The sequence below is a fragment of the Callithrix jacchus genome, chromosome 9, assembly GCF_049354715.1.
Source record: "Callithrix jacchus isolate 240 chromosome 9, calJac240_pri, whole genome shotgun sequence".
Classification (NCBI taxonomy): Eukaryota; Metazoa; Chordata; class Mammalia; order Primates; family Cebidae; genus Callithrix; species Callithrix jacchus.
In genome coordinates this window covers 50,726,087-50,747,426 of record NC_133510.1, presented here as the reverse complement: position 1 = coordinate 50,747,426, position 21,340 = coordinate 50,726,087, and the positions used below count along the sequence as shown (strand labels likewise).

The following is a 21,340-nucleotide window of genomic DNA, read 5'->3' as shown; positions in this document are numbered from 1 at the left end:
GTTGTGTACAGAAACTGGATGTGGTTTGCTATTATGAGACAAGAAACTCAAGAGAGGGAGGGATAGAAGATGAGGCTCATGAGGGAGATAAGGACTAGGTCACAAGAGGTCTCATAGGTCATGTTAAGGTGACTAAATTTCCTCCTTATAGACCACATTTCCTAAGACAGTTTATAGAAATTTCTAGTGTTCCTAGAGGTATTTCATGAAAAGTTCCTTAATATTCGTCAACATAATAGCTTCACTGTGACTTCTGTTTAGAAACACCCTAAATTTCACCCCTTTAGTAATTCACAGTGCATGTGTTAGCATACTGAAGGCTCTGAGAAATCTTACAATAAAGCAACCTCTTTGTCTCAATTTAGCTCAATATTTTTGAAATAGATCATATTGCAGGACACCATTTTTACAGAATGCTGAAAGATATTTTGCCAGATTTTAACAAGAGTAATGAATTGGGCAGGTTAGCCTCATAAAATTTCTCTAACTACAGAGATGGAGTTCAAAGGAGCACAGTTGGAGAGAAGGTGTGAATGATGGTAAACCAGGATACAGAAAAGAGAACAGAGTCAAAAAATATTCAGGAGGTAAAATATACAAGTTTTACTGGTAACAATGGAGTGAGGGAGACAGAACTGTCTAGAATAATACTTGGAGTTCTGGCTTGAGTCAAAAGAATAGTAATGCCACTTACTTCAAAAGTAAAACAGGAAAACATGATGTTGGGGAAGTAATGAAGGATGGGGAAGGTACAAACTTAGTTTGAAACATGATTAGTTTGAGACACCCATGAGTCTTCCAAGTGAAATTATAGGTAGCACGAGTCACTAAACCATTCTTCAGGCCTCATCTAAACCAGGTCATCTGACAAGTAATTCCTTTCTCTTCCTTAGGAGTCAAAATTTTGAGGTTAAAATTCCATAATGCATCATGTTCATTTTAGCAGCAAATTTACTAATAATAAGATTATTAATTAATCATTCAAATACTCAGGCTTTTCTTAATGCATTCCCAAATTAAAATATGCAAATGTAGGCCAGGCATGGTGGCTCACACCTGTAATCCCAGCACTTTGGGAGGTCAAGAGATGAAGACCATCCTGGCCAAAATGGTGAAACCCTGTCTCTACTAAAAATACAAAAAATTAGCCGGGCATGGTGGTCTGTGCCTGTAGTCCTAGCTACTCAGGAGGCTGAGGCAGGAAAATTGCTTGAAACTGGAAAATGGAAATTGCAGTGAGTCGGGATCACACCACTGCACTCCAGCCTGGTGATAGAGTGAGACTCAGTCTCAAATATATATATATGCAAATAATACATATGTAGACAGGTGAATCTTGCATTACTCAAGATTGATTACTTAAATTCTCACTTAAAAAGTGAATGTGCAATAGAACTACTACCATTATCCAGTGTCACAAATGTACTTAAATAGGTTGATTTCTAATATATAGTAGCAAATCATTTAACAAAACTAATTTTTGTATTTTTATTCTATCTCTAAGCTTCTTAAAAGCAATAGATACATCTTCATGGTTGGGCCCTGAGGGCTCAAAACAGTTTCAGACACATGGAAAGTGTACATTAAAATTTTGTTGAATTAATAACATTAATTAAAGGAAGTCACAGTAATAAACACAAAATTAAGTTTTCAACTCTACTCTGTCACTACTTGATCTCATCCACCCTCTTGGCTTTAAATATGATCTACATGCTAATGATTTCCAAACTGTTATCAGCTCTGCTGTCCCTTTCAACTTTGAAAGTTGAACTTTCAACTTGAGGCTTATAATTTCAACCTTACTTGGCTTTTCCATGTGAATACTCACTAGAGACCTTAAACTTAATGTGTCCCTGGTGGCACTACTGATTCCCTATCTTCACAGTATTCTTTCACCCCTTACTTCTTATAAAAATGTCCCCAATTTTGTTCAGTGAGCCACTGTGTCCAGCTAAAAGCTCAGCCTCCCTTGCAGCTAGAATTGGGCACATGGATATATTGGTTCATAAAGTGGAGATCTCGGGGTGGCTTTCTGAAAAAGCTTTTGCTTTCCTGACACAAGCACTACATCTACTTCTTTCAGCTTTCCCCTTCTCCTGCCTTACATGCAGACCCTATGCCTAAAGCTCAGTCCCTCACTTACATAGGTGAGAGTGAAAGACATGAAAAGGATGGGCAAGGAGAAGAGAGAATGTGCCTGCAATCTCAGTGGCATTTGTGAGCTACCATACCAGCTGGGTCTGCCTATCTTTGATACACTTTTTGTGTGGACAACAAATTAATTGATTAATTAAAGAGCTTGTTTGTTTAAGATATGGTTTGTCAGGATTTTGGTTCCTCTCCAGCTGAACACAACCACACATGATATAACATACAAAACAAACATTTTGATTTTCATCTTCAAAGAGCACCTGATGACTACCTCCCCAACCATCTCATAGGCCTGTTTCCTTCCCAATCATAAACATGTCAGTTTCTACCTGCACCATCCATTCAGTAGCTCAAGAAAATAAAAATTTGGGTACATCCTTAATGGCTCTTCTCTGGCGGTACCTCTAAACTATATCTTCAAACCCACCTCTCTCTACTTCCACCATCCAGCCATCCAACCCATCATCATAGCCTCTCAGCCGCCCACTCTGCTGCAGTCTTGACCCCTGCAATCATCCTCCACACAGCATTCAGAGCAGTTATTAGAAAACACGTATTTGGTCATGTCACTCTCAATTTTAAAACCTTTCGATTGCTTCCTATTTTACTCATAATAAAATCCAAGAGCTTGGCTGCAATGGGCTGAATGTGTCTCCCTAAAATCATGAGTCAAAACTCCATTGTGATGGCCTGAGAAATTGGGAACTTTGGGAGGTAAATAGGTCATGAGGGTATCATGAGAGTCGAGCCTTCATGATGGGACTAATGCCCTTATAAGAAGAGACACAAAAGGGCTTGCTTCCTCTCTCTTTCTCTCTTTGCACCGTGGGAAAGTATAGGAAAAAGAAGTCATCCCTCTGCAAACCACGAAGAAAGTCCTCACCAGGAACTAAATCAGCTGCCACCTGGCTCTTGGACTTCCCAGGCTCCAGAACTATGAGAAATAATTTTTTTGCTGGGTGAAGTGACTCATGCCTATAATCTCAATACTTTGGGAGGCCAAGGCAGAAGGATCACTTGAGCCCAGGAGTTCAAGATAAGCCTGGGCAATAAAGTGAGATTCTGACTCTACAAAAAAATCAAAAACTTAGCCAGGCATGGTGGCATGAGCCTGTGGTCCCAGCTATACAGGAGGCTGAGGCAGGAGGATTGCTTGAGTGTAAAAAGTAGAGGCTGCAGTGAGCTGTGTTCACAGCACTTCACTCTAGCCTGGGTGAAAGAATCAGACTGTGTCAAAAAATAACAATAATAGAAATTTTTTAAATAAATTTTTGTTTAAACCACCTGGTCTATGTTATTTTTGATATAGCAGCCCAAAAAGACTAACACACGAACTGTGGCTTACAAAGTTCTATCTATGTGGTCTGATCTCATCTTGCTCCATTTTCTCTTTTGCCCACTGCACTCAAGCCACACTGCTTTCACTTCATTCCTCAAAACCACCGAACGTTGTCCCATCTCAGGGTCTCTGTACTTGCTGTTCACTCTGCTTCAATTCCTTTTCCACCTGGCTCTTCCCACTGTTGGCTCCTCCTCATCATTCAGGTTTCAGCTCCAATGTCACCTCTTTAGAGAGACCTTCTCTAACCACCCTATCTCACCTGCGTTTCGTGATCTCAACACCCTAAGTTATTTCCTTCATATGTTTGTCTGTCTGTCCGTCTAAAATTATCTTGCTTATTTCCTTGTTACTTTTTGTCTCCTTCTTCTAGATTAAAAGCTTCATGAAGTGCAGGGACTGTGTCTATCTTATTCACCATTCCATCCCAACATCTAGAACAATATTGGCACAAATTAGGCCCTTGATAAATATTGTTCTTAATAAATAGATGAATTTTTCTTAAAAGAAAAAAAAACACACAGTCTTGGACGCTTAGAAGTCTGCCAACATGTATGGTTCTGGAAACATATAATTTTCTTGTCTAAAATCTCCAAGAGCAAAACAGAATTTTAGATTTAAATAAAAGCTTATTCTAGCATATTTAATTCCAAAATCACCAAATGTACTTAATCCTGTTGCTTATCTTCTATCACAGGTAAGTCTTTTTGCTTACCACATACACTCTTATGGTAGCATAATAAGGGATTAGCCCCTTGATACAAGTTGCCAAGTAACTTGTATCATGTTTTTATATAAAACAAACCGTCGGGAGTTTGGAAGGGAGCCCAATAGACTCACAGTTCAAAGCTTTCAGATCCATCTACATGTGATTGTGCTAAGAAAGGCTGTCTTTTGGGCTATTCCTCTGTACAACATAGAAGGCCAAGAACTTTCCTCAAACTCTTCAGTTACAATTCAGTGAAATTAAACTGTGTAGGAAAAATGTTGAAGGTAATCAATCAGCCCCTTTAAGGGACAAATGCTTTCAAACCACAAGAAGAAGGGTATACATTTCTAGTCAGCATCTATAAATAGATGGTTTATTCAGCAATCTGAAGATTTTATGGAGTTGTGCCAGTATTTTCATTACTAAATTCTTAGAGTTGGAAGGAAAGGGGGAAAAGACATCATTTCATGTCACCACCCCTCCCAGTGCTACTACACTGGCCGAGCAGAGCAAGTGGAAAGTCTCAGTGCCTAGGGCTCCCAAAGACATGGTCGTGTTGCATCGTGGCCATCCCACTACAGGCCTAGGACCTTGTGATGCCAGGGCGGGGATAGGCCTGGGCACATATAGAACATAAGGTCCTAGGCAGCAACAAGTCAGAATAAAAGGAATTTCCCTTGGAGCCTTTCATTACACCTGCTTTTCACCTTCCCAAAGTGTGGTCTGCAAAGTCCTGGAGACCCTCAGGGAAACTGTGAGATCAAAACTATTTTCATAGTAATACTACATAATACTAGATAATAATACTACAAAATACTGCAAACTATTTTCATAATAATCCTACAATGTACAAATACTACAAAGAGCATAAAGGAATCTTGAGACAAAGATTTGCCTTTTTCACTACATCAACATTCACATTGACGGTGCAAAAGTAATCCTGGGTCAAACTGCCAGCATCTTAGTACAAGTCAAAGCAGGGGCACCGAACAGTACCTAGCAGTCATTGTATTATTCACTCCACACACTCATAATAAAAGAGGTGGGAGTGGGGAACAAATGAACAAAAAAGGAAGCCAGTTTTACTTAAGAATGCCCTTGATGAAGCATTAAAAATTGTTAGCCTCATTGAATTTCGATATTTCAGTACATGTCTTTGTAATATTCTGTGTGGCAAACTATGAAGTGCACAGAAAGCACTCCTGCTGCCTACTGAAGTAGCATGGGTGTCTCTACCATAAAATACTGCTTGAGTTGCAAGTTGAACTAAGCACTCTCCTCAATAAACACCATTTCACTTGAAAGGATCAACATATTCAGATTTAGGTATTTGCCAAACATTTTCTTGAAAACGTACAAGGTAAGCCTGTCATTCTAAAGAAAATATATGGTAATATTAATTGCCCAATAACCTTTAAGAAACTACCTCTAGCTGAGGGTTAGGATAATAGATACAATTATCCAAAAAGGCTATTAAAATACTCCTGTTTTCCAGCTACATCACTCTGTGATGCCAGATTTTCTTCATATTCTTCAATGAAAACAGCATATCACACCACATCGAATGCAGAAGCCAATGTAAGAATCCAGCAGTCTTCTATTATCAGACATTAAAAAGCAAAAAACAAAACATGAAACAATGCTATGCTACTCACTAAGTTTCTCTTGTTTGGAAAAATAAATACATTCTTTATAAAAATAAGTTATGCTACATGCAATGGGTTTATTATTGATATTTTTAAATGAATGAATAAATGATTATTTTTTAAATGTTTATAGCATGGTTAATATCCACAGATATAACCCAAATAAACAAAAGCTTTTTGAGATCCCCAATTATTTTTAAGAGCATAAAGGAATCACCAGGTGTGGTGGCTCATGCCTGTAATCGCAGCACTTTGGGAGACCGAGGCCGGTGGATCATGAAGTCAGGAGTTGGAGACCAACCTGACTAACATGGTGAAACCCCATCTTTACTAAAAATACAAACATTTGCTGGGCATGGTGGTGCGCGCCTGTAATCCCAGCTACTCAGGAAGCTGAGGCAGGAGAATCACTTGAACCCAGGAGGTGGAGGTTGCAGTGAGCTGAGATTGCACCCTTGCACTCCAGCCTGGGAGACAGAGTGAGACTCCATCTCAAAAACAAAAGGACTTTTGAGACCAAAACCTGCTACAATAGATAGTTATAATAGAAATATGTAATAGAAATTTTTAAAAGTGTGATAGAAATATATAACAGAAATGCAAATCCTACATTTCTAACAGCATAGATATTTAATATTTTCATTCCACCACAAAAGAGGCAGATAGTTCCATTATGCAATTAAAGCAAAAATTCAAGCAACAGCATCCAGGTTGTGATGTTGTTATCACAGGAGCTAGTGGCTTGCAGGAATTAAAAAGCTGTCAGAGAACAGTGGCAGATGGGCTGGTGATACAGGAAAGAGCCACAGTGACTTGACTAGAAATAAGAAAAGATGTAGCAGGATGAAATGCTCACATACATCATGGGCCTATGCAGGTACAGAGATCTGAACAACCAGAAAAGATCTCTGACACAGGATAACTTCTTCAGGTCTACTTCTGTTTTCCCGTCTGTTTTTTCCCTTTGACATCTGTGCTGCTTTTGCCTAGAGGGAAGTTCAAGGTTGGAATGTTTGACTTTTGTGTTCCAAAACCTGAGGGCATGGAAGAGAATTTAAATGGTTCTGGGGAAAGAATATCCCCTGTCTAAAATGAAAGTCTCTCTGGCTTAGAGGAAGAGTCAGAGTTTAAGTTCCCCTGTATTTTGCCTTACTCCCTGACAGGAACCCAAGGACACATCAGAACCTCAGAGAGACTGGCCATTGGTGCACCAAGAGGTGGAACATTAGCCCAGGCCTTCCCAACCACAACAGTTCCCATACTCCAGATGATGGCACAAAGGCAGGAGAGAGAGGCCTCTTAAAGACCACACAGGGAGAGACAGTAGCAACCCAGCAGTAACCTGTGTGGTCATATGTTTGATGCCCTCCTGACTCTGAGACCTCCACTCTGCTTGAGAGCCTGCAATCTTGACACAGCCCCAGATGAGAAGCACAAGAATGACTGAAGTTGAATTTCTCACCAGACCTATGGAACAATGGCAGAAAGTAATAATTAATTAATGAGTTAAAAGTAGAGAAGAATAAATATTATTCAGCAAGAAAAAGGAAGGAAGTACTTAAGTCATGCCACAACATGGATGAACCTTAAAGACATTATGCTAGGCTGGGCTCAGTGGCTCATGCCTGTAATCCCAGCACTTTGGAAGGCCAAGGTGGGCAAATCACCTGAGATTGGGAGTTTGAAACCAGCCTGACTAACATGGAGAAACCCCATCTCTACTAAAAATGAAAAATTAGCCAGGTGTGGTGGTGCATGCCTGTAATCCCACCTACTCGGGAAGCTGAGGCAGGAGGGTCGCTTGAACCTGGGAGGCAGAGATTGCAGTGAGCCAAGATTGTGCCACTGCACTCCAGCCTGGGCAACAAGAGTGAAACTTCGTCTCAAAACAAACAAACAAACAAGCAAACAAACAAAAAAACATTATGCTAAATGAAAGAAGTCAGTCACAAAAGACCACATAGTATGTGTTTCCATTTAAAGGAAACATCCAGAATAGGCAAATCTATAGACAGAAAATAGACTAGTGGTTGCTTAGGGCTAGGGGAAATGAGGGGTGACAACTAAACAAGAGAGGATTTGCAGGGACAGGTAAAAACATTCCAAAATTGATCATGACGTTGACTGCACAACTCTGTGAATATACCAAAAAAGGAATGTTATAAATAGGTAAATTGTATTATATATGAATTATATCTCAATAAAGCTACTACCCCCAAAAAAGTAGAGAAATGTGATGTCTCTTGTCCACCTGAGGTGTACTGAGATTCATAACCATTTTATGTGTAAAAATGTTCCACAAAGTTATTTGATAAGGTTGTGTCAAGCTGAGGTGGTAAGTTCCAAACACACACACTGTACCAACTCAGGACCTAGCAAACGGGTCCGAAGCACAAGCAGTGGGGAAGGGTGCAGGAGGGGGCAGACACAGGCTCCAGGGAACATGGCTGGTGGGTAACAAGTGGTCTGCACCACCGAAGAACCACAGACAACTCCAGAGTATCATTTTGGAGAAGCAATATTCATAGATACAGGAAGGGAGCCAGCATCAAGGAGGTTCTCAGCAGACTGCAAGGCTCCATCTCAGGAGAGGAGTTCAGTGGCAGGAGCACTGCCCAAGTGCATGATTGGAATGAGGGCTGCAGCCTCAGAGAATGGGCAAGTGATGCAAGAAGGACCCAAGGCAACCAAACAGGGACCCAAAAAGTGTTAATGATATAAGCATGTGTTATGTCACTTATGTATAATAATATAATGTATACATCATGTACGTTCTATAAAAATAAACATTTGCCAGATGCTGTCATATGTATTTATATTTTTTAATGTATATCTGCACAACAACCGTCTGAAATAGCCACTCATTCTTCTCTATTTTACAGATGAGAAATTTGAGTCACAGAAAGGTGAAGTACCTTGCCCAAGTCATTAGTAACACAGAGCAAAGATTAAAACACAGGCAGTATGGTCCATCTTCACTCTACCATGCTGCATTTAGAGCAGGGGCTCACTTACTACATCTGAGCCATCAGGACCAGAAGAAACCATGGTTGATGCTGAATCCCCCTCAGTATTAAACAAGAGGTCTTTAAAGCTTCTCCCATAGAAGGACAGGTCCTGGAGCCTAAGCTGGGGCTGAGCCTGCAGGTGGTGCTTAAATGATGGCCTCACAGAAACAGAATATGGAACCAGGCAACTACTGCCACACACCTTACATATTTTACCACAGCGCAATAAGGTAGTATCTTAGTCTGTTCAGGCTGCAATAAAATATCACAGACTAGGTGACTTATAAATAACAGAAACTTATTTCTCATAGTTCTACAGGCTGGGAGTCTGAGATCAAGGCACTGGCAGAGGCCCACTTCCTCATAGACAGTGGCCATATGAGGCCTATGGGCCTATATCTTCTCACTCTAACCTCATGTGGCAGAAAGAGTGAGGGGTCTCGCTCAGGCATTTTTCACAAGGGCACTATCCCCATTCATGAGACCTCCACATTCATGACCTAATCATCTCCTACAGGCCTCAGCCCCAGTACGATCACCTTGGAAGTGAGGATTTCAATACAGGAATTTTGGAAGGACATAAATATTCAGACCACAGCAGGTAGGTATTATCTTCTTCTTTTCCGATGACAAAACTGAAGTTTGAAGACATTACACAATTTGGCCAAAGAACCAGTAACAACAGAGCCAAGACCAGATCCCAGATCATCTGATTCCAAGATGGCAGCTATGAACAGGCAATTGTAAAATGGCAGGCAATGTCAAACAGAAAGTAAATTGGGAAGTAGGATAGCAGAATGGTTAAGAACATGTGCTTAGTGGCCAGAGTCCAGCTATGTCAATTACCCCATCATCTTGAAGGACCTACTTAATCTTTCTAAGTCTTAGCACCTTCATATGTAAAACAGATTAGTAACAGTGACAATAAAGTATAACTCCTGGGGTTGCTATGGGAATTCAATGAAAAACCATGTGAATAAATATCTGCTAGAGAGTCCAGCCTATAGTAGGTGTTCAATAAGTGGTAGTCGTGTTAAGGAGGCGTTCCTCTTACTGTACTGATGAACACAGACAGGCTCTGCGGCAGCACAGAGCTTTCTCCTGAGCTGTTTTGCCCTTGACTAAGAGAACATCATGCTGAAAGGAACATTAGAATTCATTTAATCTAATTCTCTTTTTCAACAGATGAGAAAATTAAGGGTTACGGCAGTTATGTAAGTTGTCTAAAGCTTTATAGTAGTTACTGGCAAGTAAAACCTATCTTTTATCAGTAACTTAAAAATTTAAAAGCTGTTGGAATGAGATAGAAAAAGGCTTAAGTAGTAAAATTAGGCAGAATACAATGGCTCACACCTGTAATCCTAACACTTTGGGAAGCTGAGGCAGGTGGATCACTTGAGCCCAGGAGCTCAAGACCAGCCTGGACAACACGGTGAAACCCTGTCTCTACAAAAAGTATAAAAAAATTAGCCAGGCATGGTGGCATTGCCTGTAGTCCCACCTAGCCGAGAGGCTGAAGTGAGAGGATCGATTGAGCCTAGGAGGTCAAGGCTGCAGTGAGCCAAGATCATGCCACTGCACTCAAGCCTAGGCAACAGAGTGAAACCCTATCAATAAATAAATAAATAAAAGAAGAAGTTAAATTAAGACAACCCTAGTGGGAAAGGCAGTCATCTGAAAAGAGCGGGGGGACCTCTGACGCTCCGGCCTCACTCACACCATCCCCTATGCACAAGTGAAGCAACACTTCCCGGGAAGCAGGAAGCTGCACTTTCAGATACTCATTTCATATCGTCCCACCCCTACCCTGTGGTATTGTCTGCACTCAACAAAGGAAACTCGACCTTGGGTGATGCACAAGAGAAGTTAACAAAAGGATGAAAACCAGTATCTTGGAAAGCATATGGAAGGCATGTGATTAGTGTTAGTAAAAGGATCCGAGAAGAAGAAGAAAAAAAAAGGAAAAGTCCTTTTATACCATTTGAGTGGGTTGCCTTCGCTTGCTAAAAGACTAGCTGAAAATTGAATGAAATTAACAAGCAGGTGTTAGATGGAGATGCAGAATGTTAGGGAAGGTGTATTGAACTAAAGAGGTAATAAAGAGCTTTGAGAATGAGGCTTGAGGAAAATGAATATGTGTGTTTGCACATGTGCACACACATATATTTAGCTGAGAGTGCTTGTCTTTACTTTTGCAGTAAATTTAAGAGCTGCCCTCAAAGGCAAATTAAATTGTGTCCATTGTGCTATTTACAAGGGTCAGGAGAGATTTTTGGGAATGACAGGAGATGTGGTAGGAGTATGACAAGGCAAGGCAGTTAAGGAATGGTTCTTCCAAATGAATTTGCTAGGTCCTGCTACGTATTAATTATGCAAGAATTACTGTCTGTTCAGTGTTACTGCTGCATCTCTTAAGAGAAAAAAGTACATTTGGAAATGTTTGACAAATCTATTCACTAAAAAAAGGAAAATGTTAGACTTTGTATTTTTTAAACCACATACATTCTTAAAAGAAATTTGACCCCATTTGCTATAAACATACTGAATAATTATCAGGCAAAAAAATTACTCCAGACTTTAAAGCTTTTTTATTAGCTAGTTCCAGCCCTGTCTGTTATTTTTAAGCACCCCAAGGATGCTAACTTGTGCACTGTTTTGCACAGATTTGCACCGTGAGTTAAAGAGGCATTTGGTTCAAATACGTAAAGAAAAAAATACAGTTAACATTGCAAACTATCTACAACCACTATCAGCTGTGATGTCATAAACCAAAAAGATCATTCTCAAAGATCACAGGTCTTCATGGATATTTTCCCAAAGGGAATAATGAAGGATGCCCATGTATTCATATGTGACTCCCAATCCAGATGTTACCATTCATTGCCTGTGTGCTAGGGCCACCAGTCTCATATAGAAGGTAATGAAGGTAGGGATTCTGCTCAGCAGATAACTTTCTTTTCTCATGGAGTCTTTCTTAGGGAAGTCTAGTTCTGTTCTGTTCTTTCCTTCTTTCTTTCTTTCTTTCTTTCTTTCTTTCTTTCTTTCTTTCTTTCTTTCTTTCTGACAGCGTGTCACTCTGTCACCCAGGCCAGAGTGCAGTGGGACAATCATGGCTCACTGCAGCCTCAAACCCCACCTCAGCCTCCCAAGTAGCTAGGACTATAGGCGCACACCACCACACCTGGCTAATTTTTGTATTTTTGTAGACACAGGGTTTCACCATGTTGATCAGCCTGGTCTCAAACTCCTGACCTCATGATCCGCCCGCCTTGGCCTTCCAAAGTGCTGGGATTACAGGCATGAGCCACTGTGCCCAGCCCTGGAATACAATTTCTATACACCTTTGTTAGCCACATTGGTCTACCTCTAAGAAAAACATTGTCAGTGGTCTCTTGCCTCTTAAGTAAACTAGGGAGGAAATCAGTAGCAGCTAAAGGGAGGATTGAAAATAGAGCTTTTATTTAATGAGATTAGGTCCTCCCACTCCCTTCTGGGACCAAAATGCCTAAGCAGGGAACCTCCACTGGCATCCAGGTCCTAAAATTTGCAAGGCCTGAGAAAGGACTAATGGGGTTAAAATACGAGTCTCTAGGCCTTGGAAGGGGGCCATAAAAAAGAAAAGAGGATTGAGGAGAGAAGGAACAACATTTCCTAAATCCTATGAGGCCTTTCTTCTGGGGAATACACAATGGAAAACTTTTACCACCTCTATTCCTCCCACACTTGTTCTCTTGGAAACATATCTGTTCCTAGGGCAAAAATCTCTGGCCAGAAAAAAAAAAAAAAATCCCCAAATACTGCTGAACGACTCAACCCTTGCTCTAATGAAGAAGGCCCAGGTGCCCCCAGCCTTCCCAATAGACCTGACTAGAATAACTCCTCTGTCTTTCCAGGTGGACAAGCTAAGTAAATTAAGCACTTCAGTGACCAAGAAAATATTGAATTCCTCCTGAATCTGCATGAATTTTGTCTTTCTATTTCCAGCATCCTCAGGAAGCTAACATGCTGATTCTGAACTTTCCAAAATTCGAGAGGTTCCTAGGAGCCATTATGGAAAGGAGATTTGTTTACCTACTGCTACTCTTTGGGGTTGTAGAATATCTTTGTCTGGCTGTCTTAAAAACTTCAGGGAATAAAAAGAATAATGGTAGCCGGGTGTGGTGGTGCACCCCTGTAACTTAGTGGGAGACTGGGCAAGAGAATCACTTGAACCAGCTACTAGGGAGGCTGAGGCAGGAGAATCACTTGAACCTAGAGGCAGATGTTGCAGTGAGCCAAGACTGTGTGCCACTGCACTCCAGCCTGGGTGACAGAGTTAGATTCTGTATTAAAAAAAAAAAAAATGAAGGGAAATGTAGAAATGCCTCCAGGACAAACTGTGATCCCCCAAATGCTCACTTGGGTCACACAGATGGAACATCCTCACAGTATTTCCATAGATGTAAGATGAAGTGCCCGGGGCAAGAGATTGGTTCTCCAGTTTTGATGTACCTGAAAATCACCTGTGAGACTTGCTAAAAATGAGGATTACAGGTTGCCATCTCCAGAGATCCTGAAGCAGAGCCTCCCAAATCAATATTTCTAAGAAACACTACAGGGGAGCTTGTTGCAATGCATGTGGTTCAGTAAACCCATTTTTGAAAAGGCATCAATTTCTCATGAAACCTCAGTTCTCTTCTTCTCCACTTGCTCCCCTTTCATGCTCCCACTCCACTGAAACAGCGCTCATCAAAGCCACCAATGGACTCCATGTTCCCAAATCTATGGTCAATTCTCAATCCTCACCTTGTCTGACTTATTGGCAGTATTTGACAAAGTTGATCACTCTCTCCCTCATGAAACACTCTCTGCTTGGCTTCCAAGGCACTCATCTCCCCTGGTTCTCTCTCTCTCTTTCTAGTGACTTCTCCGTTTTCTTTGTTGACTTTCTTTTCCTAAGTTCCACAGCTTGAACTACCCCTGGATTTCAATCCACAGGCTTTCCCACCTCTCAATCTACACTCACTTCTGCTGTATCTTCAGCTATCCCATTGGTTTTAAATATCCTTTTAATACTGGAAATTCCCAAATTAATATTTATAGTCCACTCCACTCTCCCAAGTCCCACACTGAAATAGCCAATTGCCAACTCAACATCTTTAGTTGGATGTCTAATAAGCATACACCAACGTGCACAAAACTCCTAATTTATCCTTCCTCTCTCAAAATCTGCTCCTCCATCAGTATTTTCCAGCTTAATCAAGGGCAACCCTATTCTTCCAGTTGCTAAGTCCAAAAACCTTGGAGTCCTCAGTAACTCCTCACTTTCTTTACACTCCACATCTAGCCCATCAGCAAATCCTGTCAGCTCTACTGGAAAATATATGCAAAATCCAACCACGTCTCCCATACCTCCACTACTATCTATGGTCTAAGTCATAATCATCATTCAATGTATTACTACAATAGCCTGCTAACTTCTTTCATTGCTTCTGCTAATGCCCACTCCCCCAAGCTATTCACACAGCAACCACAGTGATTTTCTTAAAACACAAGTCATGTCATTCCTCTGCTGAAAACCTTCCAAAGCCTTTCCATCTCACTGAAAGTAAAATCCACCTTCTACACTATAACCCACATAAAACGCTATCTCATCTAATCTAGGGCTACCTCTCTGATCTCATCTTGCAGTAGTCTCCCCTCAGCCTTTGCACTAGCTGAAAGGCAGAGGAAACCACCAGTGCAAAGGCTGAGGAACGACCAGTGCAAGAGAGGTCAGAGAGGGAGCACCTGCTCTCTCACTTCTCACAGAATTAGAATTCTGTTCAAATGTCCTCTCCTTAGAGAAGTCTGACTGACTATGGTTGTACAGCTTCCAAGATGGCCCCCAATGACTCCTGCCTCCTGGTACTCACCCACTGTATAATCTCCACCTCTTGAGTATGCACTAGATTTAGCAACTTGCTTCTAACAAATAGAATCAGCAGCCATAATGGAGTATCACTTCTGAGATTCAGTTATAAAAAAGACTGTGGCTTCCGTCTGGGACACACTCTTTTATTCTCTCACTTGCTTGCTCACTCTGAGGGATACCAACTGCCATATTGTGGACTGCCATATAGAGAGGCCCACATGACAAGGGACCGAGGGAGGACTCCAGCCAGTAGCCAACAAGGAACTGAGCTCTCTCAGTCCAACAAGCTGTGATGAACTGGATCCTGCCAACTGTCCCAGCTGAAAAACTGAATGCATCCTCTTGAGAGACCTTGAAGTAGAGACACAGCTAAACTATACTTGGGTTTCTTACCCACAGAAACTGTGAGATAATAAATGTTTGCTGTTTTAAGCCACTGAGTTTTGGAGTAACTTGCTACCCAGCAAGGGATAACTAATACCTTGACTATCCTATATAAATTCACAAAATCCTACCTCTGCCACCCTAGTATTTCTTCCCCCTTACTCCATTACTTTCTCCATTGCACTAATCTCCAAAGCCTTGAATACTATATGTTTGTTTGTTTGTTTAGTTCAATCTCTACCCACTAAAACAACAGCTCAGGGAGGCAGGGATATGTTTAGCTTTGCTCACTGCTCTATATCCCAGCACATAAAGCATGCCTGACACATATTAGGCTCTTCAAAAATATTTGTTGAATGAATCAACAAATCTGAATAGGGAAAGGAGCTTTGTAAAATGGTGAAAACACAACTTAGCTCACTAGGTTGTGGTGAGTGCTAAGTGAGCAAAACACTTCACCTGTCTAGTCCTTAGCAGGTGCTTAACAAAGGATGCTTTTTGTCTTCAAAAGAAACTGCCATCAAGTAGCATTGGTATGGACATATAAAATTGTAGAATTTTTTTCAGACTGGGATGCTTATTTGCACAATACTTGACAAAGGAGAGGAGCATAGCACCTTTAAATTAAGATGCAAAACATCATTTCAGCAGCTATTTTAATCTTGAGCCTCACCCAGTCCATCTCCATTTCATTCAGGATATTTCAAACAACACTCCACTTACATATGAGCCACACCTTTAGCTTTTTATATTATTTTATAACTCAGTCTCCCTTCAGCTCTAAGAACTTTGAATTTATCACAGAGGGTCTTTCAAACTTTATGGGCTCTGAACTCGAGAGTCATTCAGAGAAAAATTAAAAAAAAATACTTCCTTCTGTCACTCTTACTGAATAGCCTCTTAAAACTCCACTGTCTTCATAACCATTGCCAGACAATAAGATAATCCAGAGAGCAATAGGCAATTATTACCATTTCAAAACCACTGTGCAGTTGCCTCTGAAAAGAAATCACTGGGCGTATGATCTTCGGTTATTATGGACTTATGCCATTCTTTAGCAGGAAGCAGTGTAAGCAGATCATTTCTACAGAACAATAATGCTTACAACTTTAATACTGGCCGAGCAATAGGAGCAATTTTCCTAACAGGATTGAACTAAGGATAAATGGAATGTCTGACAAGCTGCTCTGCTGCACCGATGTTTCTTGAACCCTTGGGAACTCTATTTTCTTCATTGTTTTATTACAGACCTAACACGGTTCCTGTTTCATGAGAGGTGCTCAGTCAGTGTTCGTGGATTACATGGATGAATAGGCAAGTGAAAGAGTTATTATAAGCCCCTGGATGAATGTCTCCTTGTCTTATAAGGTAGTCCACCTGGATACAGCATCATGGGTGGCCACTTTTTTCCTGCCTCAATCAGTTGATGGCCTCATTTGCCTTCATGGCTAAACAGACTTGACTTTAAAACCTGGGCCGGCCACTTCCTAAATGTGTGATATTAGCACAGGCACTTAACCACTCTCGGGCTCAGTTTCCTCATCTATAAAACTGGTGTAATATTTATTTTATAGAGTTAGTAATAGGACTAAATTAGCAGCTAACATGTAAAACACCGGTAACAAACAAACACACCTAGGTCATCAATACACAATTGTTCATTAAGCCGGAACTGCTGTCACTGTGAACAAAAATATTCCATTTGGCCTGTTCTCTCTCAACTAGTTTTGTTCACAATCCCCAGGTTGACCCTTAGCATGGAGAAACTTAGGTCCTAGAAGAGAATTTCCATTATTATGTTAGCCAACTGTTTTTATTTAAAATTTATTTTCTATTTACAAAGTGCTCTCAAATACAGCATTTCTTTGAGCCTCACAACAAACCTAAATGGCTGGTAGAGCAGGAGTCAAGGCCCTATTTTACAGATGAGGAACCTAAAGCAAAAAGAATTAAATTACACAAAATCACACAGATAGTGATGGTAAAATGAGGTTTCAGACTCATGTCCAGAACCTTTTCATTAAGTTATACAGATTCTAACAAGTGATTGGAGGAGACGCCATTAACCTGGCCCAGGCACATCTCTCAATCACCATCCCACCTGAAGAAGCACTGGTAACACAAGATGCTGGGTAGGCAACCCTTTCTGGAATCTTAAACCTGTGTCTTTCAAAGTTGGCTGGGCATGGTGGCTCACACCTGTAATTCCAGCACTTCAGGAGGCTGAGGCAGGCAGATCACCTGAGGTCAGGAGTTTGAGTCCAGCCTAGGCAACATGGTGAAACTCCATCTCTACTAAAAATACAAAAATTAGCCGGCTGTGGTGGCAGGTGCCTGTAATCCCAGCTATTCAGTAGGCTGAGGCACAAGAATCTCTTGAACCTGGGAGGCAGGGGGCTGCAGTGAGCTGAGCTCACACCACTGCACTACAGCCTGGGTGACAGAGTGAGACTCAGTCTCAAAGACAAGCAAACAAACAAAACAAAGTTGATGCCCCCACAATCGTCTAGCACTGTGGAAAGGAGCCCCTGGAAGGGTGGAGCTAAGCCTTTTATTCATTCTCCCAGGAACTGAGTGTGAGGTGGTGGTGCTCTCCATGGGTGGTTCCTGCCAATAATTGCTATGGGTGTCAGGAATCTTGAAACTGAAAGGAGATTTCTCTGTGCACATCACAATCCTGTTTCACTGCTCCTGCAAATACACAGCCTTGAGAAACCTAAAGAGGGAATCTTCTTAACCCCATACCACTTCACTGCACAGCTCACTAGATGGAGGAAGGAAGAGTAACTTAACGATCATTCCCCACTCCCTTGTGCCAAGCCCTGTGCTCGGCCCTTTATACATGTTATCTCACTCCATTTAATCCTTAAAACAACAAATTCATGCCTGTAGTGGATATGTGATATTTCCCTACCATACATTCCTATTTTTACAAGCACCTCCTCCACATAGTCCGTATGTTCTAGAAAAGCTGGTCTACTGCTGCTAGGGGTAGGACAAGTGCCTAGGGCTTAAGCTGATCAGTCAGTATAAGCTCATTCCCTGGTCACAGTTCAGGGAAGAGATGTCACCAAATTTGAGCCAATAAGAAGTTTTCTGGGGTGCAGGAAAGAAGCTCACTTGTGCAAACCTTTCCTCTCTCTCTCTCTCCCTCTCTCTCTCTCTCTCCCTCTCTCTCTCTCTCTCACATGAAGCCTGGAATTGCAACAGCCCTTTTGCCACCTTCAGGATGTGAACAAATGTGAACCTGAAAGAGCCAGTCTTTCAGATGAATCCTGAGTGGCTAATTGGGCCTAAATTTAAAATAGAGCCAAGTGGCTATTTGCTGACTAAAGGTCACACAAGTCCTCTGAATTTAACTTGGGGACTTTCAGCTCTCAACTGAACCAACCAGTCAAAGCTCACCTGCCTCACCCAATCAGAACTCAGCAGTGTTGACTAATCAGACCCATGAAAGTTTGATCCTTTATTTGCATAAACAGACCTGACTGGGAATGGAAAGGAAATGTTGCTATAAAACCTGAACGCTCTCTTCATTCACTGGAACGCACACAGACAGCTGTGATCTCCTCAGTTTGCAAACTGTTCACAGGAATGAAGTCTTTCCTCCAAATTCCTTTTCAGAGAACTTTTGTTCACAAGGGCAACCAGAGTCACAGTGAAGCTGACGTCACAAAAGAGCAAAGGGATAGGAGAAAATCAATTTTTGGTGATATCACTGAATACCAAATCAAAAACCCTAAAATGTTTCCTCCTTTTTAAATTTTCTCTTATATGGCAGCCAAGTAAAACCATGTATTAATTTACCCAGTCTGAGTTGAGTATTCTGTTACTTGTAACATAAAACGGCTTAATTGTATCGATTAGGATAAAGCTGTTCTGCCATAAGAAGGAAATCCAACAATGACAGAATGGTTTAAAAATCTAAGCTCATTTCTCTCTCATGTAACAGTGGGCAGGTGTTCCAGGTGGACAGACAGCGATGCTTCATGTATTCTTTTAGAGAACCAGGTTTCTCCCAGATCATTACTCTGCAACCCCTTTGAGCCTGCCCTTGTCTCCACAGTTCAAGGTTGGGCTGCTCTGGGTTCCACCTTGTAGGAAGAGGAAAGAACTTGGGGGACTCTTAGGTCCCAGAGCTGAATATGACACACACTTCGTTCACATTCCACTGGCAGGAATTAGTTCCTTGACCATGTCTAACAGCCAGGGAGACTTGGAAATATGTTAGCAGCCATGTGCCCACTATGTATCTGTTACCACAAAAGAAAACAGGAATGAATTGGGGTTAACTGCCAGCCCAGCAGTCTTAGCCACATTAACCATTATAGAGCCCATTTTACAGAGGAGAGAAGTTAAGACAACTTCCTTACATAACCAGTAAGTGTCAGAGCAAGGATTTGAACCTCAACTTCAATTCTCACTACCACACGCTCCATAAGGTAGACTTCTATTGCTCCTCCATGTATGTATTTATCCTTCTTCCCAATTCCAGCTCTTAAAATGACCTCATCCACCATTAGCAACATACATGGGATAAGTCACTAACTGCTCTGGCAGTTGCCTGGTGCCCTGCAAGGATAGCCTGCTTCTGGCTTAACTCCCGACCATGACTTTATTTTCTACTCTCTAGCGAGGAGGTGTTGAAGCAAGGATTGAGATGATTACCCCGGTCTGACACACAGAAAGAGGTCTATGGAGTAACATCCAGCTAAACGGGCTGTTACTTTACAACTGCAGGGGAAATCCAGTGGCAAACCGAGGACAGAAGCAGAGAGAAAATGGATGGCACCTGGAGGAACAGAGAAAACATAAAGATGAAGATGGAAAGCCACTAACAACAATAATAAAAGAGGCTGGAATGGAACATTAAGGACATAGCACAGATTGTGTGAATTTAGGTCATTTCAGATGTGATGTGTCCAACATTTCTCTTAAACAGTTTTTATTTACTCATTTGAATTAGCAGTACATTTCCAAAAAGAACAAAAGTTAAAAAAGGAAAACGCTTTCTCCTGCCCTATGCCCCAGGCACCCAGTTCCTCTCACCAAGGTACAAAATGTTATCAATTTCTTAGATATCCTCCTGGACACGTTTTATGTACAGAGAAACAAATACATGCATGTTTAGTATAACTATTTTCTCCCCTCTTTTATTGACCAATTTTCTACACCTTAATTTTTTTCACTTAAAATATCTTGGAGATCTTTCAATGTGTATACGTAAAGATAATGTCCTCATTTGTTCAAGAGTACCCTCATTTTTCATGGCTATATCATATTCCATTATATGAATATGCATAATTTATTTAAATAATCATTTGTTGAGATATCTAGATTGTTTTCAATCTTCCATTGTTACAAACAAGGCTGCAAGGTGCAATCGTGTGAACATCTCATTCTCTATGTATGCGACTAAACCTATAGGATAAATTCCTGGCACTGGCTTTAATAAGTCAAAGCAAATCGATATTCATAATTTTGAAGGCTATTTCCAAATAACCCTCTATAAGATTGTACCAATTTGTTTTCCCACCAGTCATATATGAGAGCACCTGTCTTCTCACATTCTTGTCAACACAGGGTGTTGTTAATTTTTTTATCATTGCCAATCTAATACATGACAAATAGATGTCTATTTATGTTTAAACAACATTCGTGTTCCATTTTCTATGGACTTTTTTTGCATTTTTATTGGGTTTTTAGTCTTTTTTTCTTTTGATTTTTAGGAGTTCTTTCCTTATAAAGAAAATTAACCCTTGTCTATTGAGTTCCAAATATTTCCCCTTTTTATAATTATCTAGTGACTTTGTATGATGGGTTTGCACTGCAGAAAAGCATTCCTTTTATTCACTTTCTGAAGCATCTTACTAAGTTGGGAGATGCTCATCAAATAAGCCAAACTTTCCTAGATGGCAGGAGGCAGCAGGAAGTTTGGCTGGGGAAAACTTCCTGCTGCCTCCTGAAGTTTGAACTGGGGAAAACTTCACTTTTGAAGGCTTCCTCTCCTGTTTGATCCCACCCTTAATTACTCCCTGGTAATGATATTGTCACAGAATTCAGCCCACTGAATACATTAAAATCACTAACCGTGACTTGCAGCAGTAACAGAGTGCAAAGGAAGCCAAGTTTCCTGCCCTTTGGCTTCCCAGCTAAGTCAGAGGAAAATAATGCTCTGAAAATCCCCAGAGAATAGAGTTGACACATCAG

At 41.0% G+C, this 21,340-nt stretch overlaps 1 protein-coding gene across 1 annotated transcript in view; it reads right to left on the bottom strand.

Moving 5' to 3' along the window:
* Positions 1–6,698: 6,698 nt before the first annotated feature.
* The window catches only part of LOC128928549 (uncharacterized), a 113,945-nt gene continuing 99,303 nt past the window's right edge, over positions 6,699–21,340 (bottom strand). The window contains exons 8-9 of the mRNA XM_078336110.1: positions 7,188–7,312; positions 6,699–6,831 (exon numbers count right to left, since the gene is read on the bottom strand). The gene's annotated coding sequence lies outside the window, so the exon portion shown is untranslated. The remainder of the gene's footprint in view (positions 6,832–7,187; positions 7,313–21,340) is intronic.